The 19,080-nt window shown below is 40.0% G+C and overlaps 1 protein-coding gene across 1 annotated transcript in view; it reads left to right on the top strand.

Moving 5' to 3' along the window:
- Nucleotides 1-19,080, top strand: part of tmeff2a (transmembrane protein with EGF-like and two follistatin-like domains 2a) — a 145,185-nt gene that overhangs the window by 66,851 nt on the left and 59,254 nt on the right. The window lies entirely within an intron of this gene.

Genomic DNA, 19,080 nt, shown 5'->3' with positions numbered 1-19,080 from the left:
AAGCTATGGTTCATTGTAGGGTTGCACTTCTGGCCCCAGCAGCATGTAAACTGTCATTGATTTACAAACCAATGTGCTGTATTGGGTTTGTCGGATGTGTTTTAACTTGACAGCCCCAACAAATGGCGAATACCGCCTGTCTTGAATTATACAGAGCCGTGTTGTGGACAAACACTACATGAGCTCTGTAGTTGGATAAGTAGATAGGATCTCATACAGGGGCAATGAGAAGCTTTATAGCTGATTGGTAGATGATGTCATGCAATTATTGTTTTCGTATTGTATTTTGTATTATACTTGTATTTTGTATTGTATTGGTAGGGTAACGGATCATTTGAAAGTCTTACTGATGTGTCATTGAACTAAGCCCTCTTATTTACTAGCTAATTGACTAATAAGACTTGTTACTAATGCAAGAGTCGCCCACACACAGTCAATAATCGAGCCCATCTGTCCGTGCATGTTTGCACATATGCATATATTTATCGTCGTCCATCTCCTTCCGTCCCCCCGCCCGTGTTTACCCACGTGCCACTTCTTCATTACATCCAGACGATTTTCATTGGCGCCTCACAACGTACATATGAGAGAGAGATCTTAGAGGAGATTATCCTCACCAAAACGATGGCCAGTGAATGAGTGAAAATGAAACTGGTGCTCCGTCAACCATAGATAGGGAGAGAAGACGCAATAGCGTTAACAAGACGAAGGGTAGAGGCAGGCCGATGTGGACAAAGGAAATGGCCTGAGGAAAATGGCAAAATAGATAACAGAACTCAGGAAACTGACAGTGAGAGACGAGGAAGAGAAGCAGGAGGCAGCGATAACAAACCAAAGATAGTTGACACATAGTAACAAAAGACAAGACTATAAATCCTGTGAACGTAATGTATACATTTATTATTCCATACAGTACATGTTGAAGCTGCATGTGCGGTGAATGTAAAAATGATGACGTATCTTTGCACCATGCATGTTCCGTTTTTTTCTTTTTCGTGCACGTGTCGAGTGTTTTTGACAATGCAGGTATGGCTGATGAGTGACCTGTCTGACATATACAGTGGACCCTCGGTTAGCGTCGTCAATCTGCTCCAGAAGATCCGACTCAAACCAAAATGTACTCTAACCGAATCACGTTTTCCCATAAAAAATATTGCAAATCCAATTAATCCGTTTCAGACACCCACAACACTTTTTAAAAATAGTTATACAATTATAGTACATGCAGAAAATAATTATAAATGCGTATAAATGTCAAATGAAAGGGATAAATAAATACATAAATCACTTTTACCTTGATTGAAGACTTGATTGTTGCCAAAGACGGCTATTTGGCAGCAAGATCCATACGGACACCACATTCATGTTTTGCTATGTGTTCTTTATTGAAATCAATAGTGCTTCTCAATTTCTTTATCTTTATCTCCGTTGTTTATCTCTATTGTTCTCTAGTCTTACCATATCTTTATTGTGCGCAGATATGGGGAAGTAAGCGTAACTGTAGACTCCACTCACTAACTGTACTACAAAAAAGATCAATTAGGAATATCCATAATGGCGCTTATAGAGAACATACATACCCACTATTCCTAAAATCAGAATTATTAAAATTTGTTGACCTGGTAAACTTTCCAACAGATTAAATTATGCATAAAGCAAAAAAATAACCTGCTACCCAAACACAGAATACAAATATTCTCCTCATGAGAGGAAAAATATGACCTTATGAAAAAATTAAATTTAAAACACCTATACGCCCACACAACGGTAAAAATCTTCAGCATATCAGCATGTGGAATGAAATTATGGAGCGGATTAAGTAAAGAACTCAAACAACGCACTAAAATGACCTGTTTCAAGTATAAGGAAGAAGAATCCTGAACCACAGAGAAATACTATGCTAAGCCATATGACAGCTGCATTTTATGCAATTTATAGCAATTTGTCCATACACATTTACAGACCTCAACTTCACTGTAACACATTGTTATACAGTATTGTAATATTGCTTTATCATTTCTCGTGCTATTCAGAACTGGCAAAGGGAACATGTTGAATAGGAAATGAACAAATGTATCAGCAACTGATGTGAGATGTATTAGCAATTGTGAAATGTATTAGCAATTTGATGTGAAACAAAGAGGGAGTAGGACTGAATAAGCTCTGCTTCTTCCTACTCCTTTTTATGAATTGTGATATGTGAGGTATACTGAAGTGAAAAGAATGTTCAAATAAATCAAGCCATTACCATTACCATTACCATTACCAAAATGATGGCACATTCTTGACGCCATTGTGGGCTATTTTGCAGCCGTGATTAATAAGAAAAGCAAAGACTTGTGGCGTAACTGTGTTAGGTAGTAAAGAACTACATAGTTAACCACAGATGATGTCATAGACAGACAGGTGACGCACGTGGGAGGCAATGACTTCCGGTTCCGGTTTCACAGCTAACACGATGCTAACGGGGACGATTTGTGATGAAAATATGTTATGAACACAGTTAGATTCACGCAGTTTATTAATAACACGACAAGACGCACACCATAACTGGGAAATGTACATGAACAGAGGCAGAATTGTTATGTAAATTTTTGCATTGCACATACACTAACCAAGGTTCTGCTGTATTAAATATAATTAGCTACTTTTTCCCATTTTTTAAATTCAAAATACAACTAAATACAGTCAAAGGTGGGTTTTTGTACACCACAGATTTCTTGTGATTCTTTTTTTTTGTCAAAAATGTATTGCTCGGTTTTGGTACGCTGTCTCGGTTTTTGTACACTATTGCAAGGACAACTTTTTTTCCACTGTATCATGTCCGGCCATGCATTGGCTGACTACATGCAGTGTGAAGGGACTGTAATGTATTGTTATGTAATGTCAAACAGCGATCATTAATTCATTTATTCATTTTTGAAAAGCCGCGATAGAGTGAGGGAGTGATTTTCAAATTACGATGTACAGTGAAACGTGGGTTTTCGTACGCCTCAGATTTCTTAGAATTCGCTCTCATTCATTCATTCATTTCTATGCCGCTCATCCTCACAAGGGTCGTGGGGGTATGCTGGAGCCTACCCCAGCTGACTTTGGGCAAGAGACACCCTGGACTGGATGATTCGCTTTTTTGTCGAAATTTTTCTCGGTTTTCGTACACTGTCTCAGTTTTCGTACAGTATAGCACGTAACAAATTAGTGCGTTTTCCCTGTACTATTTGGTTCTGCAAAATTAAGTGCTCGAATAAAGCACCCTACGCGTCCAGATGGCTGCGTGGCGTGCATTGTTTTCTATGTAAAACTCTAACTGTTCTCTATGAAATGTGTTTTTGTTAATATTTTTGGGTGTCTGGAACGGATTAATTGAATTGACATTATCTCCCATGGGAAAAATTGTCTCAGTTTTCGTACGTTTCGTTTTTTGTCTAACTTTGTGGAACAAATTAATACCCATTGTCGTTTCCCTTCGGCTTGCAGACCTCTTTGCAGTCGCTCTGCAAATTTCCTATATTCTTTCTTAATCGATTAATCTGAAGCTTGTTGTTCCAATTAATCTAATTAATTAGCCCTACTCCGACTAAATTAATATGAACCAAACCCAAACAGTTTGTGGTTTGGTCCGCAACCTATCAGAAAAGAGGCAATAATGTTGATCTCTGTGTTCCAAAGTCAAAGCTGATCGATTAATCATCGATTCACTGATTAATTGTTGCAGCTCTAATGGTATGTCTCCGGCCAGATTTCACTCAAAAATGTTTTGCGTATCATTTTTTTTTCCTTTTTTTCTTTTCTCTCACATTGTGTGAAAACAAGATATGGGATAATTATGTATCAGAGGTCAAAATAGAAAGCGAGGAAGAGTCAAAGGAAGGAGTGAAGAAGCAGGTCAGGTGGCAGAGGTGAGAGGAGATCAGAGCGGCTGTTTTATGTACAGAGGGGGGAGTTAAAGAAAGTGGTTGTAAAAAAGCAGGTTGGACTCCTATTGATGAAACCGACAGCAAAGGGCCATCCAGGATAAAATCAAAAGCCTTTTAATGACACATGATAAATCTACAGTCGTAAAGCTCTAGTCAGCTGGGTAGCTGCCAGTTTTATTGGCAGTAACGTTTATGTTTGTGTATTCAAAGTGTAAGCGACACAGACACACATGAAGGAATTTATGTTTGTGAGACTGTATGCTCTTTTGTGTGTCAGTTGTTTTAAATCTGATATAGCGGAATGTAAGTCAGCTGTGTAGGGAAATGCCCTTAAGCAATGCGCCTGGTCACATGACCTCTATAGTCAGCATCAAACATTTGTCCAAATCAAATCGTACCATGGAGGGGAAGAGCGCCGAACTCACATGAGCATGAAAGGACAAAAATACCATCACCTGTTGGCCGAGAAAGTCGTATAAAAGGTCGGCCTCCCCTCACCAAGGTGCCCTTCAGCAAGGCACCAAACTGCCTTTTATGTGCACAGCCTCCTGATTGTCCCTCGTTTTTTGTGGTTAATTCCAGACTCAACCGTAACAAGGGAATTTCTGCGAACTAAGATTCTTTATTTACAAATTTAACATGTTTGTAGTTAGAGCATAGAAAACCTGTTTATGACCTTCTAAATGTGTTTTTTTTTATTTTATTATTAGAGCCCTCTAGACATGAAATAATAACCCTACACACTCTTATTACCCAGTATAGTATACATACTAACATGAAAAAAGCCATTCAAAACCTAAATAAAACTTGGGCTTGTGTGTGTTTTGCTGTAAATGAGTTCCACTGCAAAGGGAGCTCAGTGTGAGGAGGACAGGAAGTGACCTCGGCGTTAGGGATTATTGTGGCTGTTGTGAGATCATCCAAGCCTGCAATTAAAGGCAGTTGTTCCCGCGCTCAAGTCTGGTGCTTGCTTCTCACCCAACATTACATTAATATTACTGACACCTAGAGGCCAGAATAGAATACTACACATCAGGACAACATCTATTGATGCATCTTCTGAATACTTTATATTTGCATTTGTGTTCATTTAGCCATTTCTATGCTTGAAAATGCTTGACTTAGTCAAAAAATATGTAAAATGTGTCTAAATATACTAATAATAGGCCGTATTCGACTACGAAACAGCATGATTTATTCATCAATATATTTTTGAAAATACATTTTGCTTTGATGGAGAGAAGCCGAAGCTCAAAGTGGCGAGGCATTACTGTGTATGGAGGGCATATAATAATAATACATTTTGACTTAACTACAGTCAAACCTGTCTTAGCGGCCACCTTTATAGAAGGGCCACCTGCCTATAGCAGCCACTGAAAAATCCCCCCCAGCAAATTTACATGTTATAGACCCTGTGTATAGCAGTCACCTGTCCAACGCAGCCAGCAGCCACCCATTTTGTCATTTTGATATGCCACCCATATCTGACTGCATATAGCAGCCAAATTAGCAACTCAAGTAGAAGCTTCATGCACAAAAAAGTTTTGTTTTTCAATCAATGAAGGCGTCGTGTGTAGACTTTAATTACTGAGTCCTAGCTCAGTCACAATCATTCACAAGATCCACACAAACTGTCAGTTGTTCCACATAAAAAAGCCGTCTTCTTTTGAGCTTGCTATTTCCTGGTCAAACATGTAACTTTAAGAGCATTTGCACCAAAACATTACCGCAAATTAGGCTGGGAACAGGACGCGCTCCCAGCGACGCTACAATAAAAAAAAAAAAAACATGCTAGCACGCATGCGGCAGCGGGAGCAAAACTGAGTTCGGTTGTACTTAACTGAAGTATTTTATCAGTTATCAGTTATTATTAAGCCTCTAGCTTCCTTTTAGTAAGTAAAAACCTTGGCTATGATTGCACTACATTGTCATGTAGACCTAGAACAAGAGGTGAATAAATGTATTGCAACTGATGTGAAACTGATGAGGGGTAGGATTAAATAAGCTTTGCTTCTTCCTACTCCTTTTTGGACATGCAAAATTGTGAATTGTACTATGTGATGTGCTACTGTTTGACTCATGCATGTTCAGGATTAAAACCATGAACCATGATAATAACAAGCCTAGTAGTGCTATACAACTTTGATCAGCAGTCCGCAGTGCCATCTACTGGTCAACATTATTATTATTATTTTTTTCCCTTTTTTTCTTTTTTTTCCCCCTACTGGTCAACATTCAAACTGGACACCAACCTGTCTATAGAGGCCACCTGTCTATAGCGGCCACTTTTGCAGACTCCCTCTAGTGGCCGCTATAGACAAGTTTGACTGCATATGTTTCAAAGTTCACGTCCCTCCATAAGTAGGGTAAGTAAAATGAAAATAGTTGAAATAGAGATATTGTCCTTTGTGCCAAGAGGATTTATCCTGCTGTCAAACAAGAGCAGCATGTGTAAATACACATATTTTCCATGTGTACATGCACTCCTGCAGGAGGAACTGTCCTAGAGTCTACAGATCTATCTACCGTATGAATAGTTTTCTCATGGTGCCACTGTTATGTCACTGGATTCGTGGTAGAATGTTAGAAAACAGTCAGACACGGAATTAGGGGGTGAAAAATGGGCCAACCTTCCTTGTAACAAACTATAGAACATCAAACTCTCATGCATCACAGTATCTAAAAATTAAAATAATACGCAGGCTTACGTTTGAATGAATTACAGTATCTATTTCGGTGGGCACTTTCTTTGTGCTATTTCAACTTACTATCTGTGTTGATGAAAACTCTGACTTAAATTGGTCCACAATAGAACTAGCAAGTCCCCCTGCAAAGAGGTAGCAGCTTCCAATTGACAAAAGCACCAAAGTGAAAGACTTTCAGTCCTGTCATGCTGTGTGGGCTGCTGGCATTAAAGTGAACTATTTCATTGCAATTACTAAGGCTAACTCTTATCTAAATGAAGCAATTTGTCAAGGTCAAAACAGTGTCCCATAAGTTATCTTAGCCATTTTCTGTCTGAATGGTGAAAAAGGGGATTTATTATGAGTTCTTCGAGGCAGAGCAAGAGCAGGGTAATTATCATTATTTATTGTACCTGCTCCTGAATGACTGTCAGTCTTTTCATCAACTTGATTCATTGTGTGTTTTTAATTGTTTTCGGAGGTTTGAGTTGGGTTAGGCTCCTTTCAGCACCATTGTTAATATATTGTCCTTCCAATGATTATATACAAATCTCTTCACGGGTGCCAGTGCTATAGTGTTTATACAGTAGCAGAGCTCAATCCGGCCCATGAATGACATCAGACTGGCCCGTGAGTTCAGTTGAAAACATTTTTGCATTTTTCTAAAAACACCAGCACACTCTTTGTATAGGACACATTCTCCGAACCTGCAGAGCTCTTTACAGGACTCTTGTATTCTATGTATACTTTAAATTCGGTAGTCGTAGGTGAAATTCTATGTGTGTAATTACTCCATTATTGAGGTTTAATGATGATAATAAGTCTTGGATTACATTTGGTCTTTTCTTGATTGATGATTTAATCCTGGATATTGGGGGGGGGACACAAAAACCTGACTGATATGAACTGTAATTGCATCCTGTAAAATAAGTGGAAGTCATTTCTGATGTGCTGTTTTCAAAGTTTGCACACAATTTCCGCTCCACAGATAGTACTGACGAAGTACAAGAACTTTGGAACTCCAATAACAATTGTCATCTTTGGTGTCTGCCACCATCACTCGCATTAATTAGCCTCGAATCAGACTTGAACGCCTTCTGTTTTACTAGGCTGTAGTTATGGGCTTATGGGTTCTTATTCCACTTGAATAAAACCCTAAGTGAATTTTGTATTGATATGTGAAAATCATGTTGTGTCCAAACATCACGATTGTTGTCTCCGAGTGCAAGGTTTTATTTGCCACTATTTTTCATGAACATGATAGAGTAATCTTTTTACATGTTTTTTATCATGTTACGCTGATTGGCCAGTGCAAAACAATAAGCAATTTGTTGTGCTCCTCAACTTTAAATTTTGACTTCCTGGTCAGGTTTTTATTCAGCAAGTTTGGAGAACGCATCATATACAGGGTGTTTGACTTACATTTTTTGCATGAAGTCCTTAAAAACAGCACCGGTTTGGCCCCGCCCGGGGACCGGCGGCCCGCGGGAGAATTTCTGGCGCAAATGATTAATTTCAAGTGAATTCATGCTAGCACACTGCCTGTTATCACACACATCAAACAATGACATTATAATCTTCTTTCTAATTTGATGTAGTTCCTGTCTTTACAATGCATAATAAATTAATTAGATCACTATAATGTATGAACACCCACCCCCCCACGGCCACCCCTATTTAGCCGGAGATTTGTAAATAATATAGTTTTTGCATATTTATGTCGTTTGTTGCGAGTGTTCCACTTTGTTTGACAGTCCTTGAACGCACCATTGTACGTGCGCTAGCCTTCTCCACTCTGCACAGATTGTCAACTATACTGTATTTTTATCTTTTTTTTTTCCACTTCATATTTGCTCCCAAATGCTGATACTCTGTGGGAATGCATAAAGGTAAAGTTTGATGATGTTATTGGGTGCTAATGTGTATATTTGCTCTATGCACAGCTTCAAGTTAATTCTTGCTAGCACACTGCCTGTTAGCACACACGTCAATCTTCTCTCTGAAAAACAAACTCCAAGCTTATACTGGTGAATGGTCGGTCTGTATCCTCTTTGTGCTTTTAATTTGATGGCGTGCCTGTCGTTGTTTTACAATAAATACTAAATGAGGTAAATTAGATCATTATACGACACCGCCACCCACCCACCCGGGAATGCGGGGCACCACTTTGATCAATTTTTGTGTATTTCAAGATGCTAATCCAATGTAGGGCAATATACGCTAAACTATCTGAGCAAAATATCCACATTAATTAGTGTAATATCAAGTAACGTATCTAATTAATAATGAATAATTTTTATTTTTACAATGTGCCGAAGGCCAATATAAAAAATAAGCTGTGGACAAAAATGGCCCCCGCACTTTGGACAGCCCTTTGACAACCCTAGACTAGAGTAAACATATGGTTTGAATTTATAACTTTATGACTGAGGTGAAGAGCCTTACGATCATATGTCATATCATATCATATCATATAGCTTTCCGAAAATCATAAACATAAAGATCGACACAAAACAGGTAAATAGTGAACTTATCTTAATTGAAATACAATAGCATGAAAGGGGTAATTAATCTAATGATCAGGCACTATGGATTTGCAAGCACTTCATTTATTTGAATTAATTAACTACGATGCACTTGTCAATCCATTTTAAATTGATCTGCCCTTGCTGATGTGCAGCAGTGCAGTGAAATGACAATCTTTGTGTTGTATTGGAGTTGGATTCAAGAATCCTTAATGATGTTAGCAGCAACTACAGGACTGATACTGTAGGATTTCTCTTTACTAGCTCAGGACTACAAGATAACACCATTTATCTTTTATCTTGTCTGACTTTGGAAACTATTGGACCGAGAAACAGATTAGAAACAAAAATATCTGGATGACCCGCAGTTTCTGTGATGATTGTTTCATCCCTCCATTCCTGCTCCGATGGCTTCCACAATGACAAGTTGCTGCCACAGTCGCACAGCTATTGCCATGGTAACCAAGTTAGAGGTTTATGGAAGTGAGTAATCTAATCTTCCCACTTTGTGGCCTAGCGATAAGGTTTACCACTAGCAGCCCACCCACATGTCTGTGTGTATTTATGTGTGTCCTATTTGGTCATTCTATGCCACATGTCTTCTCCCTCTCTCTCTCTGGCTCTCTCACACACACACTCGCTCACTCACACACACACACACATACTCACACACAACTTATCTTGCCAATATGTTCCACCCTAATAGGAAGGTGAAAGCCGAAGGGCAGATAGGCTCCCAGCCTCATTTAGAAGCCTGAGCGTCACTCAAGTTGACATTCTGCACCAATATCCTCAAGTTTGAAAAGAACCTCCACTGTCGTAATTGGAGCAGTTAGGGAATGGTTAATGTGAACTGAAAATGATTTTCTTCTTTAAAGTATTAAGATAGCATGGAATATATTTCAGTGGTGTGCAATGATGCTGAAATGAAAAAGAAAAGGACTGATTCATTTACTGTATATATACAGTATATACAGATACAGTGTATGTATACCTTTTCTCAGTCAAGCCCAATGGGACGGCCTTGGTAGTAGGTGCTGCCAGCTGGGATTGTTGATCACTTCGATGCTTTTGGATCAAGCAACAGTATATTTACGTACTATGCTACTATTTGTAACTTTGGCGTTCAAGAATGCGGGGACTTGAACAGGAAGAAAAGTGCCCTATTTCTTTATACTGCATACGGCTGTAAATATACATCGCAAGAGCTATGATGAATGTATGCAGGAATACAAAGATATGAGGTGTACGGCGAAGATTGCGGTGGAAAAGGCTAAATGAGATGCCTCTGATAGGTTGTATGAGAGCTTAAATGGTAAGGAAGGAGGAAAGGACCTGTATTGTGTAGGGAAAAGGATGCACAGCAGGTTAGGGTGATCAAGGACAGACATGGGAATGCGCTCACAAGTGAGGACAGTGTTAGGGCAAGATAGAATTGAACTAATGAATGTCAAAAATGAGAGAGAGAAAGGATAAAGTTGTGTTCCAGGCAGCAGTAAGGCTGAAGTTACAGCAGCTCTAATGAGGATAAATAATGAGAAGTCTGGTAGGCCTGATGACGTACCTGTGGAGGTATGCAAGTGTTTTATGTGAGACAGGAGTGGCATTTTTAACAAGATTGTTCGATAATGTTTTAGAGAATGAAAGATGCCTGAGGAATGGAAGGACAGTGGATCGGTCTTTAAGAACGAGGACGATGGTCAGAGTTGTGGCAATGCCAGAGGCATAAAGCTGATGAGCCACACCATGAAGCTCTGGGAAAGAGTTGTGGAAGCAAGAGTACGGAAAGTGGTCGAGCAGCAGTATGGTTTCATGCCAAGATGTGCAGATGTATTGCTCTGAAAGTCCTGATGGGTTACATTGTGTCTTTGTGGGTTTCGAAAAAACAGGACATACTACAAAGAGATGACATGTGATATTGAATGAGGAGATCTGGGGTGACAGAACTAAGCTAGATGAGGGCAGCAGGACAGCAGTGAGGTATGCTGTAGGTGTCACAGATAGGTTGCCAGGTGGGGGTTGGACTGTATCAGGGATTGAAACTGATCCCCTTCCTGTTTGCTATGGTGATGGACAGATAGAGAGATGTGGTCAGACAAGAGGCTTTGTGGACAATGATGTTTTCGAATAACATTGTGATCTGCAGTGAGAACAGAGGGCAGGTGGAAGAAAACCTGCAGAGGTGGAGGAATGAGCTGGAGAGGAGAGGAATGAAGGTCAGTTGCAGCAAGACGGAATATATGTGTGTCAATGAAAGGTTATCAAGTGGAACTGCGAGGATACAAGGAGTAGGGGTGTGGAATGCGGAGGAGTTTAAGTACTTGGGGTCAACCGTGAAGAGCAATGGCGTGTGTGGAAAGAGGCGAAGAAGCAAGTGTAGGCAGGGTGGAGTGGGCTGAGAAGAGACAAAAAGTATCAGCAAAAGTGAAGGGAAAGACATATAAGGCAGTGGTGAAAGCAGCTCTGACCAACAGACGGGAGACAGACCTGGAGGTGGCAGAACTGAAGATGCTTTGATTTTTATTTGTAGGGATGAGGTTGGATAGGGTTAGCAGATCATAGGAACAGCCAAAGTCAGACATCCTGGAGACAAGGTCCGAAAGGCCAGACTGAGATGGTTTGGCCATGTGAGAAGGAGAGACTGATTAGATTGATAGAAGGATGCTGGAGATGCTTTAGGGCGAGGAAGGTTTCTAGATGTGGTTAGGTAGGACTTGCAAGTGGTAGAACTGTGGCTCAGGTGGTTAAATGCTTGTCTCCCAACCGTAAGGCTGCAGTTCTCAGGTTATCGGTCCCCTATGACAAAGTATCCTAGAACAAGAAATCCCCAGTCGCTCCTGGTTCTACATCATGAGTAGGGGGATGAGGAGACACTGTCAAAGAAGCGTGGAATCCCCATTGTTGCATTTCTGTGTGTGGAGCGTGCATGTTCTCCCTTTGCATTGTTTTCTGCAGGTACTGCTCCTTTCTCACAGATTCCACAAGCATGCATGTCAGGGTTAATTGGTAACGCTACATTATCCATAAGTGTGTGAATGCGACTGAAGTTGTCTGTATACGCCCTGATATCGGCATGTGACCAGTCCTGGGTACACCCTGCCTCTCGTCATCTGGGATAGGCTCCAGCTCACCCATGACCCTAATGAGGACACACGGTGTAGAAAATGGATGGATGCAAAATGCAAACTGACTCGCCATCGGTGCAAGCCTGGAGTTTGTTTTCCAGAGAGATGACAAAAATAGTTTGATGTATGTGAGTGACAAAGACAGTGTGTTTTTACCATCCCTTTTGCTGCACAGTCTTGTTATGATAGTAGACAGCAAAGAAAGTCCAGTACACAAGTAATTGGATGGGAATAGCAACAACTTCAATACCATTGTGGAACGTTCTGGATATTTCCTTTTAATTTGAATCCAAAATGACAGAGCAACAAACTTGTCCCTGCACAAGGGATTTTGCACATTAGCATGCTTGGAAATGGCATCTGTATTTTAAGTAGCTGCTGTCATAATTTTGGTTGAATTGTGTGTTCTTGTCTCCCCATTATCCTCATTACCCTTTGAAGTTTTCTCAGCAGTGAGAAAGCTTGTTAATGTCGTTTCTCTTCATGTGAGCTCGACTTTGACCAAGAGCTGACACCAGAGTAAACTATATTGCTTATTTTATATGAAAAATAATATACAAAGATGTGCATGCATTTCCATTCAAATGGATTTATTTACAATACATTTTTTTAATGGTCAATTATTTTTTCCTTTCGCTTCTGAAAGTTTTTTGCAGCCTCTGCTGATACAGAAAGAGCATACAAGATTTATTTTTTTTTAATATACATCTAGAAAATCCATTTTAAACCCGATTCATTTTAAATAGCATATGTTCAGGCAGTGCACATGAGAAAGGCTTGGCAGATAAGCCTTTATTTTGGCTTGGGGATAATGTTGTAATCTAGAGCGAGAGGGATAGGATCTGAAAATGAGATAGAAGTGAAGTCGTTAGATCCCTTCATCTATACATGGTCGCTCCCTCTCGCTCGTTTGGCTTTTGCTCTCCCTTCGTCTCTCTGCAGGAGCACATCCACTCACACCGCTCTGAAATTATTATTAACATTCCGCTTGCTCGTGTTGGTGTGGGTACTCAGCAGGGGCTCCAGATGAAATGAATTTGTGTGGTTCAGACGGTATTTGGGATGAGACGGGAATCTTGGTGGCAGCTGGGGTACATCAGGGCTATCAGTGGAGGTAGATGAAGAGTGAGACAGAGGCTGATGAGAATAGTGGGGTCGCCCTTGGGCCAGACCTCGATTTCACCAGCATTAGAGATTTTATAGTCATATATTTTTTTTGTCGTCTTCAAAGTAATGCAGCAGAGGTGAGATGAAGAGGGGAGAAAGATTGCTTTGAATCAGGGTGCCACGGAAAGAGAGGGATGGACGAATATTGGTCGCAGGAGATAGCAGGATATGACCTTTTCCTGTAATGTAGGATTTGACTGGGATTTAAGAGCGGTACCGGGAGAAATGGTTGGGCTCTTAAGACTTTTTGAAGTGATGTGTGTGTGTGTGTGTGTGTGTGTGTGTGTGTGTGTGTGTGTGAGCAGGCACTGATATGAACCGCCCCTCTCTGTGCAGCGTAAACAAATAATCTACAATTGGGATTTTTTTTTTTTTTTATTGGGCATATTGCAACAATTTATCTTGAGGCTGTAAATTTAATGAGCAATTAGGGTTCAGGTATCCTTTATTATTTGATACCGGTGCCTAATTGGTACTTTTGAAACAGTGCCGGTTTTTAAATGGTGCCCTCACAAAATGTTATCAAAAAACGTAAAAAAAAATTCAAAGGAATTTTGTGACATGCTGTTCTTATGCCAGAGTGATAATATATTTACTGCACTATGCAAATGTGGAGGTTGCATGGGCCTATCCCAAAAGTCACACACAGTAGTGAAAAGGATTTTTTTTTTTTGTATTAGCAAACAGCATTTTCCTTTTTTCTCTTTTTATCCAACCTAAATGCTCTCGACCTACTCTGAATCATCTATAAAAAGGCATCTGTTTTTCCAACTAAATGTGGAAATTAGCGTTTCTCTTAAGAGACTGTCAGCTGTGTTGCGCTTGATGCGTAAACATCTGAAGGCTGTATATTTATGGGTTCCAATACTCATCTGAGGGGGGGAATTTTTTATGTCATTAAAATATGTGCAGCTCAAACTCAGAGTGGCATGTCCTCAGTTCTCAGCGGGCTTTGCAGTAGAAAGGCAATGAATGAATCAGATTGAAAATAGTATTGACATAGATGGATTTCCTCAAATATCAGTGAATCTGTACTTACAAAAAGGCAGCAATAACATCCCTTTTATGCAAGCTTTACATGTAGAGTAAATAGAAGGCAAACCTGAAAATATATACATGCACCGGCCGGCTAACGACATACTCAGGATTCAGCGTTTACGACCCTCCAAACTTGCAGATTTTTGGTAAAAAAAAAAAACCCCAACAACCTTTATTTGTATTTTTTTCTCTGCCAATAGGATGTTTTTTTTTTTCACTTTTTATCCACCCTAAATTGGTAATAATTTATACATAGATGGTAAAATGTCCAGCACACGTGTACCACTGTTTAAAAAAAGCCCACAATATGCTATATGCTTAACTGATAATGGTTTTTCGTCAAGCGTTGGGATTTTACACTTTGTTCCGCCGTCCTTGAAAGTGCCATAGTTGCCATGAGACAAAAAAGTGAAACTTATATCCACTCCTGATCAAAATGTAAGGAAAACTTGTAAGAATTGTATATTTTATTTTATATTTTGCACTGTTGGATATTAAAATTAAGGAGGCTCTAAGTCAAGCTTCAAAATGCACATAGGAGAAATGGGAGTGAGACAAAAAATTGTTTTTGTGTCAACAATTTATTGCAGACAGCCATTGAACTGAAATAGGCTGTTCAACAGTTGATCAAACCCCCCTGAAATAGAAATACAATTGTCAAAAAATGACTCAGTATTGAGGAGCTGCGCCATTCTTGTTATACCTCAAAAATTATTTTGGGCATGTTTGATGCCGTGTTTGCTACCATTCATCATTCTGTTAGAGCTAGTGGGAATGTTGCTCCAGGTGGTGAAGATGGCTTCACGGAGGGCATCCACTGTCTGGAACTGATGTCCATTTTCGTAAACTTCCTTTGCCATGTTCTCAATTGGATTTAGATCAGGGGAACACACAGGATGGTTCAAAAGAGCGAGATTATTCCTCTAGAAGAAGTCCTTTGTCAGGCGGGCATTGTGAACTGCAGCGTTGTCCTGTTGAAAAACCCAGTCATTACCACACAGATGAGGGCCTTCAGTCATGAGGGATGCCCCCTGCAACATCTCAACATAGCCAGCTGCCGTTTGATGTTTGAAGATTTTGGAGATCCAACAGTGTAAAATGTAAATTCTTGCAATTTTTCAACTGGTTTTAAAATTTTGATCAGGAGTGTATAACTCTGTTTCCATCTGTTCAGTCACCTTTTGTCATGATCTGTGTTTGTTGCTCTGCTGCCGCCTGTCTGTCGTTTGTTGCAGTACGCTGCCATGCCAGCTGGGGCGGAGCCAACCGTGCACACCTGCAAGCAATCTGCCTCATTGTGTATTTTAGCCTGGCACCTGGACTCATTCGGTGCCAGATCGTCCTTCCATACACTTGTTGTCCACGCTGCCTTCTTCGTGTAGCCTCGCTAGAGCTGTATGCTTCCTGGTCTTTATATTGTGTACTGTGAGTATTCCTACCCTGTTTGGCTGTTCCAACAGTGGTTAGTCTGTCTCCTGCTACCATTCATTTCTTGCCTGGGTTTTTCTGGCAGCTATTTCAGTTGTACTTTAGTATTTTTCCCTGCTAGGCCTTTTTACCAGCTGTGTTTTTCGTTATCGTTTTTTGTGGCTCAGCCCAGTGTTTGTTTGGACTCTGTTTTTGGTTACCCCTTCTGGACATTTGTGTTTACTCCCTTTGTGGACACCTTCTGTATTAAAAGACCCATATTTGCATTTACGTGTCGTTCTCTGCTTTGGGATTCAGACCCAGCTAATGCCGAATCGTTGCACTTTTATTGCAAACATTGGTCCGAAATCGGAGGAGAACATCAAGCTAGCATGAGGGTTTGGAATGGGAGGAGTGAGCTGTGTGTCATAAATAGACATTTTTATGGGAGTAGCAATTACTCAAAATTTCGCCATTCACTGGTGGCCTTGAAATGTAACCCCTGTGAAAGTGGGGATTTACTGTCCTTGTGTGATTTACCTATACATATATACACCTGTGTGTGTGTATATTGTATGTAGAGAGAGATGTGTATGGATATACATTCATATATATACGTGTGTGTGTGTGTGAAGCTGATTGTTTTTGCTGCTGATGTTATGGTTATGCCATCACTTTAAAAAAGGCATTTCTGGTGTGTTTAACTGCCTCCAACAGCGACTTCAACTATCAGAAGTGCTGCAGGAAATGGAAAATCATTATTGGCCTTCCTTTTTTGTCTGGGCTTCATTTCTCTGTTGGAAAATTGCCATTGCTCATTTTTCTCTTTCAATGCCTTGAGAGAAAGAAAGATTTGTTCCAAGAACAGGCTCGTCTAATGAAGTGGTAGAATGCGGACATGGGTTTTCATGCCTAATGTGAAACTTGAACACTCCTGTCAAGCAATATGCAAAGTAATATCTATCTTATAACCTAAGCAAAGTTAACCTATGGGGATGTTCTTTGCACAAGATACAATTGTGATAGTTTTGAAATATGCTAAGAAGTGGAGCTACCACGACCCTGAAACAAATGGATGTCGAATATTTCCTGTTTGTTCACAGAGAAGACCGCATACAGCACACACACACACATGTTTATACTGTAATTCAGTTCCCATTAGAAACTACCACAGTTCCTCTGAGACGTTTGGATTTTCATTGTTATTATATAGTTTTTTTAAATATTCTTATCAGCATTTAAGTGTGTTTGCAAATCTCAGGAAATACACCCGAGACTTCAATTACATGGTGTCTCTGAACGCAACCCCTCATAGCTCATACATACATACAAATATACAGTAGTACCTCGCATAACGTAAACCTACTTTTACGTAAATTCCACTGAACGTAAAGAATTTATGTAAAGTTTTTGCATCGTATTACGTAAGAAATTTCTATATAACGTAAAGCGTCAAGTCGGTGCAAGTTCAGAAATTCGATTTGAATAGCTCGCGCGACAGAGAGAGGGAAACATTTTCCATGACTAATAGAGTACACTTGGTGATGCCTTCTGACGCTTCACGCTCTCATTGGCTGATTATCAGGGCACCGCCTACGCTCTCATGTCATTGGCTGATTATTGGGGCACCGCATACGCTTTTATCTTATTGGTTGATTATCGGGGCACCGCCTACGCTCTCATCTCATTGGCTGACTTATACAGCGCGTACGTGAGTTTGTGTGAGAGACAGGCTTCTCCCTTCAACCTCCCTTCCTCATCGTAGTTGCCCTTAAACTAGTTGATTGTTTTTCAGTTTTATTCATTTACAGTAATCTTATTTATTACCTTATTTTATATTGGAATGTTACTCTACTATGTTTATGCTAACGTTTTCTTATATTTTCCCACCATATTTGGTGGACTTTTAATATTTTGAAGGGCCAAAGGGGTGAGTTTGGGAAGATCTTGGAACGGATTAGTCTATTAACATGTATGTTACGCTTCGTATAATGTAAAAACCCTATAACATAAGCGTTCTCGGAACGGATTATTTACGTTGTAGGGGCGTCTACTGTACATATATATAATTGCATCATCATTCATCTTTTTAAAAAAAAATAAAATACAGTAAAAATGGGCATACAGTCATCCCTTGTTTATTGCGGTTCATTGGTTCCAGACCCCACCACAATAAATGAATTTCCATGAAGGAGGATTCAGTATTATTAAATTGAATATTTTTGTAGTTAGAGGATAGAAATCCTGTTTATGAACATTTGTTACCATTATTAGAGCCCTGTAGACATGAAATAACATCCCTCTGGTCACATTTACACTCGTATTTCCAAATATAGTACACATTACTAGTGGTAATAAGGCATAATAACGCGCACGTTCGTGTTGGAAAAGTTTCTTGTTGGGTCGAAAAAGATCAGTCTATCATTACTATGACATTTTTCACTTGATTGATATTCTGGGCAGCCATTCTGACATGTACCTGGCATACATATGTAGAATAATGGACAATCCTGCACTACTGCTATTTTGTTGACACCGCATTGCGCAACACTCACGCGCAGGCTATGGGATCTTCGCACGAACACAAGAGACGGCCGCCACTTTAAGCACAGCAAGCTACTGAGTTAACTTATTAGCCTCCAATTTGTTTATTCTAAACCTAAGAAGGTGTTTGGAACTGAGTGGAGAAGAAGGACAAAGGAAGAAGCCAAAAAAGTACCACTTCCACACGGAACGGGAAGATAACTTTTTTTTCACTGTTATGTTAGAGCACTGCTTTGTTGTGCTTGATCTTTTTGTTTTTTATTTGCAGGAGGCAGCTGATTGGCCCCACCCTTTTCTGAGCCTATAAATGAGTGCAGCTGTGCTGAGCATGTTCCCTCTTCGCCCTCCACAGGCTCGTTCCCACCTTGGCATGCTCCAGGGCCACTCAGCTGCTTCGTGCTGGCGGCCGGCGTAACACTGAGCTGCAGGCTGGGTTTTGTCTTAGTTTTTAGTTCTTTTCCGTCCTGGTGTGACTGGCTGTCTTGTTTTCATTTTTATTAATTTTTTCTTGTTTAGGGGTAGTGATGAGGTGATAGGACGACGGCCCTGTATAGGATGGTTTGCACCGGCGCATCAGGACTTTTTCTTTAGGCACGGGAGGAGGTTTTTCTTTCTATTTTTTAGTTTAAGCATCAATAAACTTTGGTGACTTGCTTTCCCCTCCTTTTGTGTC

The sequence above is a fragment of the Dunckerocampus dactyliophorus genome, chromosome 9 (assembly GCF_027744805.1).
Source record: "Dunckerocampus dactyliophorus isolate RoL2022-P2 chromosome 9, RoL_Ddac_1.1, whole genome shotgun sequence".
NCBI classification, from domain to species: Eukaryota; Metazoa; Chordata; class Actinopteri; order Syngnathiformes; family Syngnathidae; genus Dunckerocampus; species Dunckerocampus dactyliophorus.
This window is presented reverse-complemented; position numbering and strand designations above follow the sequence as displayed.